At 34.7% G+C, this 13,262-nt stretch overlaps 1 long non-coding RNA gene across 4 annotated transcripts in view; it reads right to left on the reverse strand.

The window, feature by feature from the left end:
• The window catches only part of LOC110145537 (uncharacterized), a 143,850-nt gene that overhangs the window by 85,838 nt on the left and 44,750 nt on the right, over positions 1-13,262 (reverse strand). The gene's annotated exons all lie outside the window — the stretch shown is intronic.

A 13,262-nucleotide genomic window follows, 5' to 3' on the forward strand; every position in this document is an offset into this window, starting at 1 on the left:
TGACATTGCTAAAATTATGTTTGTGGTTTTTCTCTACGTCTCTTTTCAAATTATAAAAACAGACTAATATTTGAGGATTAACAAATACATTAAACGTTCTATTTTATTAAAAAACAAAGTACCAAAAAAAAAGTAGTAGTAGATGTAATGTGTTATGACTGAATGCATTTTAACATTAATGAAATACATGGTATTCAAAATGCTGGTGGTTCCGTGGCTAAGTCGTGTCCGACTCTTTGTGACCCCATTGACTGTAGCTCGCCAGGCTCCTCCATCCGTGGGATTTCCCTGGCAAGAAGACTGGAGTGGGTTGCCGTTTCCTTCTTCAGGGGAACTTCCTGATCCAGGGACTGAACCCACTTCTCCTGCATCGGCAGGAGCCACCTGGAAAGCTCTATTCAAAATGCTACCAAACTTCTAAAAGAAACAACTGCAACAAAAACAGAACATCTACATCCCTTATAGATGTACGCAGATAGTTCATCTCACCAATGTCACTATTTCCTATGCTGAAGAAGTTTGAAAATCTAACTGAAACTTCAGAGCTTCTTGTAACTGTTTGATTTAGCACACTCTTAAGCTTCCACACCTAGATTTAAGTTTCCTTCGTATCTTCACTTGGACTTCCTGGATGACTCAGATGGTAAAGCGTCTGCCTACAAAGTGGGAGACCAGGGTTCAGTCCCTGGGTTGGGAAGATCTCCTGGAGAAGGAAATGGCAACCCACTCCAGTACTCTTGCCTGGAAAATCCCATGGACGAAGGAAGCTGGCAGACTACAATCCATGGGGTCACAAAGAGTCGGATACGACTGAGCGACTTCACTTTCACGTTCATATCTCCATAATTCTTTAAAACTTTCACTAACAGTTCTGAGGCTCTGAAATTTCCTCCTGTCCTTCTAATGCCCTAATTTGTCATTCAGTTTGATAGCCATACTCACCTCCTAAGCCACCATGACAACTGCTCCTTTCCTCTATGTCCAATATGTAAGCACTCTCAAAGCAGATTCCAAATTCTGGAGTTACAGTTCTGTGTAAGTTTTTTTTCCAGAATGCTGGATCCATGCTTCAAATCCTATTTGGAAATAATTTCCTACCATATTATTCTGTGCTACTGATTCTATTTTGTACTGATTCTATTGTGTACTGAATCTATTGTGTACTGATTCTGTACCTTCTGGAGTCACTTTCCACCAGTCATCCTTCTCTCCCAACTCTCCTTTCATCTCTTTTGTCCACTGCTTCCTTTTCCCATTGAAATCAACAGTTAGCAGACATTTGGTCCTGTCTATATTGTCGATAAAACATTATGCCAAAAGGTCCTTGATATTTGTTCCTATCCAAAACCAAGTGGCACAGACCAAATATGCTCATGAACATGTTGGATAGGATCAAATTTCAAGGGTCATTTGGCATGAACCAAAATGTCTTATCAAGAAAAATGTCTTAAGGACATTTTGGACGGGACCAATGTCATGCAAGGCTACAAACATACTGAACACTTTTATTCTGAAAACATTTCCTTTAAGTTTATTCTCACAAATTAATCTATATTATAATCACTTCTTTCTTTTCCTGCATATTAGTTAAAGGTATCAGCATTTTTGGTGCCCCCCACTTTTTGCTGTTTATTAACCTGAGGACTATTCTCTTGGTTTAGTCCTTTCAAATGTGAAAATAACATCTCAGTTATTTCCTTTCATTTCTCATCCATTTCCAATTTGAGAATATCAAACATTTCTTCTTGGCAAATGCTCCTCTATTGACTTTACCAAGAATAGCTAACGTTCTTTTTATATATGCATGGAGTGCTTTATACATGCTTAGACACTGGTCTAAGGATTTTACACATATTCACTTGGGTAATGTTCCATTAACCACCCTTATTTCACAGATGAATAAACTGAGACAAAGAGGTTAATTACCATCCCAAGATCACATAGTTGTGAGATTTAGACTCAGGCAAGCTGGTTCCAGAGATTTTTCTACAAGTATCCTGTCTTCATTGTTAGTTTCTGGACTGTTTTCCATTTACTACACTTGTACTATCCTTTGTACCAATTTTAAAGGCTATCTATCAGTCTATATATCACACTTGCACAGTTTTCATAAATGCGTTCTTGAAAGAACTGCAGATAATACAAAATCATATAGAATGAAAAATAAAAGTCTTCTACTATTTCCCTACCCCAATTTCAATGCCACACCATGAAGAAACAGTTTGATGTGTGTTTTTCCAGATTGTTTTCTATGCATTAATTTACAGGGATGGGTATACATATTTACTTAAGTTAAAAAAAAAATTCCAAAAAGGGGATCATAGTATACATTTTCCCATGGGTTAGCTTTCTTCACTTAATAAAGTGCTTAGGAATAAGGTATTTTGAGTTTATTTCACTACATACAGATCTGTATCATTCCATTTAGTGACAGAATGATATTCCATAGATAAAATGCCAAGTTAACTGACTTTTAAGTTGTTTCCTATTTTTCTTACTATAAATAAAGATGTAATAAATATTCTTATACAAATATCTTTGTGAACATGTGAACAAATCTTTCTGTAAAATAAATTTCTCTAGATTAAATTGTCAGATCAAAAGGGTATATCACTTGTAATATTGATAAGTACTGACAATTTTTTTCCAAAAGGCTGCACTAATTCAAATTTCATCAACAGTGTATCAGAAATCTGATTTTTTTTCAGCTTTTCTATCATTTGCTGTTATCAGTAATAAAATTTGCTCATGCAATAGAAAATTATTTTATTTTCTTATTTTACTTTGCAATTCCTTGATGGCAAATGAGTTTAAGCATATTCCTTATGTTTCCTGCCTTTCCATTTTTTTTTTTTTCTTTCCATATTTTTAGTTCCATTTACATAAGTATTTCTTTTGCTGTTTCCTTAGTAATTTGTATGAGGCAAACATTATTAATTCTTCTAAATTAATAATTAAATTTTTATTTATTACAATATAAATGTATTTATATTTATTATACTTATTACAACTATTTTATCCTATTTTCTTTTTTCTTTTTTATATAGAGTTAATATTCCCACTAGTTACTTGAACCAAAATTTTAATTTGTCATTTTATGCTTTTATCCCCAATAAAGACATTAAAACTCCTGAATTTTTCTTTCAGTTCTATCTTATCTACATTTCACAAATATGCTATGTAGCCCCTTCTCCTTGCCACTGACTTCTGAATGTTATGATTTTCAGTTTTTTTTCAGTTTTAATTTCCTCTTTCATCTAAAAGCTAAATAAAAGGATGTTTAAACTTTTTTCCAAGAAGATACATAAAATAAGATGCACAAAGCACATACATAGGTCTGTGTTTTACATATGTCTTGATATACTAATTGATTATTTACACTTATTTATGATTTTGTTATGACCCTTCAGGGGTATTCTAAAATTGGTTTTGCATCACTGAAGTGAAATGTGGATTTGATGCTTTGTTTCAGTAACAGTAAGATTCTGAATATGTGTCCCCTTATCATATCTATTGCTAATCAAAGTCAGCATTCTGTTACACATACCAGTTGAAAGGGGTGTGGCAAGGAAGATGGGCAGCAGTGGTCACTGGTGTTTTTCTAGTTATCTGACCTCAGAGTAGATCATTTAAAAATACCTTCTCTCCTTTATCTGAGAAAATTATTTTCAGTAAGAACCATAAGATGAAATAAATATATTTCATGCATATGTATGTACATTTTTCACACCTATAAAATTTGCATTTACGAAATGTTATCCTTCATTTGCTCACTGTTCCAGTTCTAAATGTTCTGCTGCTGCTCAGTCACTCAGTTGTGTTCAACTCTTTGTGACCCCACGGACCGTAGCCGCCAGGCTCCTTTCTCTGTTCAGGGAATTTTCCAGGCAATAATACTGGAGTGGCCATCTCCTACTCCAGGGAATCTTCCTGAACCAGGAATCGAACCTTGCGTCTCCTGCGTTGGTAGGCACATACTTTACCACTAGGCCACCTGGGAAGCCCTCTTAAATATTTTAAGCACAAATAAAAACTCCATGTTGTCACAGAATGATAGAATTGAGATAAATCAAGTTCTGTTTCTTTGTCTTTATAATCATTGCACTATCATTGTTTATTTTGAGTCTACTCTTTGAAGGCAGCAACATGTGATATCTTAGGGGATGAAGACACCAACAGTGCTGGAAGCAAGTCAAAGATCTGTAACCTTAGGAAATTACTCTCCAAATAAATGCATGTAGCTAAATGCACACCTATATGGGAGGCAACTGTAACTGAGGCTCTTTGAATTAACATCTAAGGAAAACACTGTCTTTGTTTAGAGGATAAGTAATAAAATTGTTCTTATTTGACACATATAAAAACTCAGCCATACTTGCAATAGCTATTAATATTTAGAACAAAAGCAAGATTATTTTAGGTGGAAGCAAGTTTTATCACTAATATTGTTTAGAATTGTTTCAGCATGGTGATAATAAAAAGCAAATCCACTTTAGGTAGGTTTTATTGATCTCTGGGACAGGAAGATTCCCTGGAGAAGGGAATGGCTACCCACTCCAATATTCTTGCCTGGAGAATTCTATGGACAGAGGAGCCTGGTGGGCTACAGTCCATGGGTCATAAAGAGTTGGACACAACTAGGAAGCTAACTCACTTTTCACAGACACTATACCCTTTATTTCCTACACCTTTGAGGTCTATTCATTCCCCAAACAGCTTGCTATGCTCCTGAGGGAAAGAGGAAAAACACACAAATAATAAAATAACAATAAGGGACTGAAGATTGGTGTAGGTTTTTAGTACAGGTTCCTACATCAGTCTACTTTGAAATAAGGTAAAAGGAGCAAAAATCTGTGCCATGTTGTTTGTAACATTTCAGCACATTTCAGAAAAATTTTGACAATAGAACTATTACAATAAATACAGTAAGTCATATCTACTAGACCTTCAATTTAAACAACCAGTTAACTGTAAATATCAATATATAACTCAGTAAGAAATTATTTTAAAAAGGAGATATACTATCTCATATTCCTTACAGAAATAAAATTTTCTCCTAAATTCTTATGTTACTAGGAAGATTAATTTTTTAAAATAGACTATCTATTCCTAATATTTCCCATTGGTGAGGCAATAGTATAGAGACCTTGAGAAAGCCTGTGCCTTGGTGTCTTGAGGAACCTTAAAATGAGGACTAGTAAAATTCACCAAGGTTTATTCTTTGCCCTCAAAACACTTGGAAGTTTTTTTTTTAAAAGAAATTAGAGGATAAAACCTATGCTGCACCCAAATGTAAAAATAAGATTTGGTTATTTTTAGTGACTATGGAGATTTTGGAGGGGTGGGAATGAGCATGGTTGGGCTAGTCAGAGTGTGACTGCTCCTTTGGCTTTGATGACGCAGTGATTTCCATTTTCCACATGCTGTAATACTTATTTATTCTGTTCTTCATTGTCACCCTGGGTGGCTGAAGTCCATATTATGAGTTTCTCATGTAACAATTGCATGTTGACTGTAGAATCTTTATACTTTCCTTCCTCATTATTTCCAATTCTGCGATTGCATCATCCAAAGGCTCCTTGTCAGTCTGTGGCCTCCAGTAGGGGAACTGAGTGCTTCATACAGTAGAATATGAAAAATTATGAGACCTAAGCTGAATAGGTTGCATTGAAGAACGCTTCTGCCATTTCACTATCACTAGCAACATTATAAGCCCTGATAAGTTCTATGAAGTCACCATCCTGTCTTCCTGTAGCAAATTTAACTGGATGCCCATTGTAGATTCTTCCCTTTGTACATTAGAGAGATTTATCCCTCAGTATCAGCTTGCTGAAAAAAGATATTTACCTGTTTGTCCAGAAAGTTATAAATGATTTTAATTTTATTTGGTATTAAGTAATTTGCATTTTCCAAAATTCTTTCCAGATGGTTTTCTCATCTTTCGATTTTTTCCTTTCTGTTCAGTGCATCTACAGAGGACTCTCATTTTCCAATCATATATTTATATGCATTTGAAAAAAAGCATCTCATTGCCAACTCTATTTTGATTCTTGCTCTTTTCTTTCTTCATTCCATGATACCTTTGTATCATTATGACTGTTGTGCCTACTTCTCCTTTTACATTACATATTTCTAATTGTCCACCATAGCCACAACTCTGACAGAATCTGTGGCTTAATATCTGATTGATTTTTATAAATTATCTGTCATTAAAAATGTATTTAACAGTAATACTCAAAATATTTATTTTATCATATCTAAGATACTACTGATTAACCAAAGCATTACTTCATGTTCTAAGAAAGAAAACTCATTTTCAATAAAAATGACATTCCACTGATTGTACAATACATCATATTTAGACCTACAACATGAATGGCCTTAAGGGTACTATGCTAACTGAAATAAATCAGGCAGAGAAACACAAATGCAATATGGTTTCACTCATTTATGCAATATTTTTAAAAGCCAAGGAAGTAAAGAAAGAATATAAATGAAGAAACCAAACCAAACAAAAACAAACACACAGATTTAGAGAAGGGAGTAGCAGTTACCAGAAAGAAAGGGAGGGACAGGAACGAAATGGCTAAGAGAACCCAACCTTATGCGGATGACTGGAAACTAAACTTTTGGTAATAAGCCAGCTATGGGGCACACAGAATTAGAACTATTAATATACTATTGTACACATGAAACTTTCCTTAATAAAAAGGAACTCTTTGACCTGATTAAAAGGTATATATTTGACATGCTTGGCCATTTTGTTATTCAAATATTCCAAATGATTCCAGTTTTCCTTTTTAAAAATAAAAAGTTTCATCAATATGTACAAAAGCAGTTTGCAGCCTTTAACAAAAAAATGTATTTTCCTGCCATGTACCGCCCTACTTCTCAACCTACCTTTTCAGCAAGTACCATATTGAGTCTTTTTAACTGGTCTATATTTCTAGGTGTTTTTTAATTTATAAATTTTAGACACTATTCACTTCCTATTATGTTGAGGATTTAGTTTTCACATGATTTCCATACTACCTCCTATCTGAATATATGTCATAATTTTTATTAATGGTAGTCAATGTTTCCATCATTATGAGTATGAAAATGTCATTACTGCTGTACCAATTTGTTAGTTATGCTTCTTTTCTAGTAGAACATTTCTTCTTGTGGGAGGGAGCAGAAATAATTACTTCATCTCACCTTTGCTTTGTTTCTTATTTCTAGCTATCATTTTATTTATTTCAATTGGAGAATAATTGTCTAGCTATCATTTTCTAGCCACTTTTTCCCACAGATGCTTCAAACAGCTATTAGAACTTTTTCAAAAGCATACATATGCCAAATAATCTAGTTGCTCTATTTAATTTTTTCCTATATGCCTCCTTCTTTTATCTCTCTATTGCTTTGACTTGGTATAGTACCACCATCTGAACACCTCCTTTCACCATCCTTGTGAATAGGAATCCCTGTTTCCTCGTGGTTTGATTCTTCATTTTTCTTCAGAATATACTGGAGTAACTTAAAAAAGGATGGATAAAGGTTAATTTTTAGAAGAACTGTATTACGAAAATGTTCACATTATCCTTCTACTTGCTTGGTAGCTTACCTAGATACAGAATTTTAGATGAAAATGTATTCACCCTCAGAAGTTGGAAGATAATCCCTCATTGTTAGGACATTCAATACTGCTCTATAAGTCTGATGGCTGATGCCATTTTGATGTCTGTCATTTGTATCTCACTACTTTCTTTGGAAGAATTTAAGTTCATTTGTTGGTAACCAGTATTACCAACAGTATCTAAAATTTAAGAGAAAATGACTTAAAGGGGATTGTTTTTTATCCTTTTTGTTGGATCCTTGGTGGGCTCATTTGAATTACACTAAGACTTTTAGTTCTAGGAGACTGTCTTCTATTAACTCCTTTACATTCCTTTCCCCTAATCTCTCTGGAACTCTTAATATTTAGACGTTTCTGGATTAATTTCACTTTATTCCTTATACTTATTTTTGCATTCTGGTTCTGTTCTATCCACAACTAAGCAGTTTCCCTTTTTATTCTTGATTATGCTTTCTTCAGAGAAATCTAGTATTGCTTTATGGATGCAACAGCATCTCATTACTTTCTGGGCAACATAATATATACTCGATACTTCCTTATGTAGAGGTAGTCTAGTACAACTGTCCCTCTCCCTTTCTTTAGCTCAGCTTCATTAAGTTCTAATTTTTTAAAAAATCACAAAACTAACCATTTTAAAGTATACAACTCAGCAGCTTTGAATATGTTCACATAGTTGTGCAACCAATACCACTTTCAAACTTTAGAACATTTATCACCTAAAAAGGAACTTCATAAAAAAAAATCCTGCCTCCAGCCCCTGAAAAGCATTAATCTACTTTCTGCAGGTATGAAATTGCTTATTATGGATATTTTAGTTGATGAACTCATACGGTATGTGACCTATTGTGACCAATTTCTTTCACTCATTAATAGCATAACATTTTCGAGGTTCATCTTGATTGTAGTATGCATCAGTACTTCATTCACTTTTATGACTTAATAATATTCCATTGTATGAATATATGACATTTTGTTATCCATTCAGCAGCTGATGGACATCTGAATTGCTTCCACTCTTTGGTTGTTATGAGCAATGTTGCTGTAAGCACACATGTACATGTTTTGAGTGGACGTACATTACTAGCAAGTCTCGAGGATATATACCTAAGAGTAGAACTACTGGGTCATATGATAAGTCTAAGTTTAACATGTTTAGAAACTGAAAAAAATGTTTTCCAAAGTGGCTGAACCATTTTAGAGTCCCACCAGTAATGTACACCAGTTTTACACTAGGTTGTTTGTATTTTAATGATATAAGTTTTAAGAATCCCTTATATGTTATGGATTATTGTTGTTTAGTCACTCAGTCGTGTCTGACTCTTTCGTAACTCCATGGACTGCAGCCCTCCAGGCTCCTTTGTCCATGGGATTTTCCAAGAAAGAATACTGGAGTGGGCTGCCATTTCCTTCTCCAGGGGATCGTACCCAGGTCTCCTGCATCGGCAGGCAGATTCTTTACTACTGAGCCACCAGGGAAGCTCTATATGTTCTGGCTACTAGACTCTTACCAAATACGTGGCTTTCCATATTTTCTCTTATTGTGTGGTTTGTATTTTCACATTTTTGGTAGTGTTCTTTGAAGCACAATTGTTTTTTTAAAGTACACTTTTTAAACTTTGAATAAGGTTTTCTTTGGTTATTTGTGCTTTACATGTCATATGTAAGAAATCATTGCCAAGTTCAAGATTACTAATGTATACATTCATATTTTTTTCTAAGCATTCTTCTAAGTATTGTAGCTCTTATATTTAGGTATTTGAATAATTTTTGAGTTAGCTTTTGTATATGGTGTAAAGTAGGGGTCCAAATTCATTCTCCTGCATGTATATATCCAGTTTTCTCAACAAATCATTAAAAGTATTCATTCCCCCCACTGAAATGTCTTAGCATCCTTGCCTAAACTCAATTGACCATAAATAAAAAATTTTATTTCAGGAATCCTGTTTTAATTAGACTTATCTATGTATCATGGAGGTACCCTGGGCTTGTATGATACAGTATTACTTCAGCTTTAAGTGAGTTTTGAAACTGGGAAATTTGAGTTCTCCAACTTTGTTCTTCCCTTTAAAGACTGTTTTGGCTATTCTGGGCCCTGTGCATTTCTATATGTATTTTAGAACCAGTTTGTCAATTGCTACAAAAGAGCCAAGTGGCATTTTGATGGAAATTGTACTGAATCTTGAGATAAACTTAGAGATTACTGCCATCTGAGCAATATTAAGTTGGCAAACCCATGATGAGAAATCTATTTACTTAAGTCTTCATCAATTTGTTTTTACAATACATTGTAGCTTTCAGTGTACAAGTTTTAAACTTTTGTCAGATTTATTTCTAAGTATTTTGTTCTTTTCGATGCTATTATAAATGCAATTGTTTTCTCAATTTCATTTTCAGATTGTTCATTATAAGTGTGTGGACTAAATAACACAGTGACAAAATATCTTTGTTGCAAATATTAGTTTTTAAATTTCTAAATTCTTAAGGCAAATAACTAGAATGACAATTACTAAGTCAATGCGTATGCATTTTCTTCAGTAGTTCTTGAAAACTAGATATATGCTAACCAACATACACTACTATATTTGTTAACGTTGCAACTGGCTAAAAAATATAGAGTTTCTTTTGAACTTTTAAAAATTGTGAGATAAAGCTTCTTATAAATTTTAGTTTTTAGAAATTAATTCTTTAGTTATTTATAGTAATTTTTGCTTCCCACTGTATATGTTAGTTTCACCTTTTTTTTTCATTTTTTAAATGTATTTTTTAATTAAAGTAATTGATTTACAATGTTGTGTTTCAGGTGTACCACAAAGTGATTCAGCTATAAATATAAGATTTTTATTTTCCTGTATAGGTTATTACAAAATATTGAGTATAGTTCTCTAAATCATACGGTAGGTCCTTACTGATTATCTATTTTATATATAGTAATATATATTTATCAATATGTGAATCCCAAACTCCAAATTTACCCTTGCCCTCATTTCCCCTTTGGTAACCAAAAGTTTGTTTTCGATATCTGTGGGCCTATTTCCCAAAAGTTTGTTTTCGATATCTGTGGGCCTATTTCTATTTTGTATGAAAGCTCATTTTATCAGGTTTTTGATTTCACGTATAAATGATGGCAGGTGATATTTGTCTTTCTCTATCTGGCTTACTTTCACTTAGTATGATAATCTCTAGGTCCATCCATGTTGCTGCAATTGACAGTACTGCATTCATTTTTATTGCTGAGTAATATTCTATAGTGTATATATACCCCATCTTTATCCATTCATCCATCAATGGACATTGAGTTTGCAGTCCCTAACAAATGGCTGCTGCTGCTGCTAAGTCGCTTTAGTCGTGTCCGACTCTATGCGACCCCATAAACGGCAGCCCAACAGACTCCCTTGTCCCTGGGATTCTCCAGGGAAGAACACTGGAGTGGGTTGCCATTTCCTTCTCCAATGCATGAAAGTGAAAAGTGAAAGTGAAATTGCTCAGTCGTGTCCGACTCTTAGCGACCCCATGGACTGCACCCCACCAGGCTCCTCCATCCATGGGATTTTCCAGGCAAGAGGACTGGAGTGGGGAGCCATTGCCTTCTCCACTCTAACAAACTACCAATACCATTTTTCACAGAACTAGAACAAAAAGTCTTGAATTTGTATGGAAACTCAAAAGACTCCAGATAGCCAAAGCAATCTTGAGAAAGAAAAATGGAGCTGAAGGAATCAGGCTCCCAGACTTCAGATGATATCTTACAAAGCTACACAAATCAAAGCAGTATGGTACTGGCACAAAAGCGGAACACAAATGTGGCAGAATACAAAGCTGAGAACTACACCCACACCATCAACAAAGGAGGCAAGAATATGTATATGTGGAAAAAAGACAGTGTCTTCAGTAGTGTGTTAGGAAAACTAAACAGCTACATGTAAAGAATGAAATTATAACATTCTCTAATACCAAATACAAAAATAAACTCAAAATAGCTTTAATTTTATCACAGCTTTTGAATTGCTCTTCCTTATACTCTTGCCATCTACCGGGCTATTCTCCACTCAGCAACTAAAGATTCTATTCAAATGTAGCTCAGCCCCGGTCACTCCTTAGGGTAAAACCCTCCACTAGTCTGTCATTTCATTCAGAGGAAAGCCCTTGCAATGGCCTACATGATGATTCCATTGCCATTCTAATATTCCTACTATTGGCTGTTAAGACTCTATTCCTCATAAATTCCCTCCCAACTGTGTCGGTTTTCCTTCCATTCCTCCATACCTCTCAGGGCTCCTGTATATCTCCAGGCTTCAGTTTCCTCTGCCTGGAGTACTCCTCCTCCAACCTCATGACTGTCCCCTCATGTCCTTCAAGTCTTGGTTCAAATATCACTCTCTCAGTAAGACCTTCCTTGCAATCCGAATTTAAAACTATAGGCACCCTCAGTTTTTGTTGAAACTGCATTAAACCTATAGAATAATTCTCAAAAAATGTAATTTTAAAAACAATATTCAGTTTTCCTACCTAGGGAGGAGGTAAGCTTTTTCATTTATTCAAATCTCTAACATTAAATGCAAGATTTGCTTCACAAATATCCTGTTTTTCTAAAGTTTATTCTTAGATACTTTCTTGTGGCAGCAGTTGTTTTTGATAAGCTTTTTACTATATTACATTGTCTTCCATGTTATTTGTGTTCTATGGGAAAACTATTTATATGTATCTTCCAACTAGTTTTAAGTTCAATTAATTTCAATTTTAAGTGACTTTCTTATTTTCTGACATAGTCAGATGATATGCAAATAATAATTTGCTTCATCTTTTCCATTACAATGTTTCTTATTTTTGTTTTATATTTTATTGCATTGTAAGAACTTACAGCTTGCTCTTTGGAAGAAAAGCTATGACAAACCTAGATAGCATTTCAGAAAACAAAGATATCACACTACCAACAAAGGTCTATATTGTGAAAGCTATGGTTTTTCCAGTAGTTATGTATGGATGTGAGAGTTGGATCATCAGGAAGGCTGAATGCTCAAGAATTGATGCTTTCAAACTGGGGTGCTGAAGAAGACTCCTGAGAGTCCCTTGGACAATAAGGAGATCAAACCAGTCAATCCTATATAAAATTGACCCTGAATATTCACTAGAAGGACGAATGCTGAAGCTGAAACTCCAATACACTGGCCATCTGATGCAAAGAGTCAACCCATTGGAAAAGACCCTGATGCTGGGAAAGATTGAGGGCAGGAAGAGAAGAGGTGACAGAGGATAAGATGGTTCGATGGCATCACCAACTCAATGGACATGATCTTAAGCAAACTCCAGGAGATGGTGAAGGACAGGGAAGCCTGGTGTGCTGCAGTTCATCGGGTCACAAAGAGGCAAACACAACTTAGTGACTGAACAACAAGAACTTCCAGAATAATGTTAGAAATAATTTCAGAAGAAGTGGGGTTCCTTATTAGAAAGAAAAAAAAGACATGAACAAATTTTAGTCTGCTAGAAATGGTCTGTAAAACTAATATATAACCTCTTTAAAATCACTGAAGAGCTATACAGAGAAAGAACACCAAAATAACCCTTCCAAGGGTCAAGGGATTGGAGGATGTTTTTCCTATTTGGGCTTCCCTGGCGGCTCAGAGAGTAAAGGGTCTGCTTGCAATGT

The sequence above is a fragment of the Odocoileus virginianus genome, chromosome 3 (genome assembly GCF_023699985.2).
Source record: "Odocoileus virginianus isolate 20LAN1187 ecotype Illinois chromosome 3, Ovbor_1.2, whole genome shotgun sequence".
Lineage (NCBI taxonomy): Eukaryota > Metazoa > Chordata > Mammalia > Artiodactyla > Cervidae > Odocoileus > Odocoileus virginianus.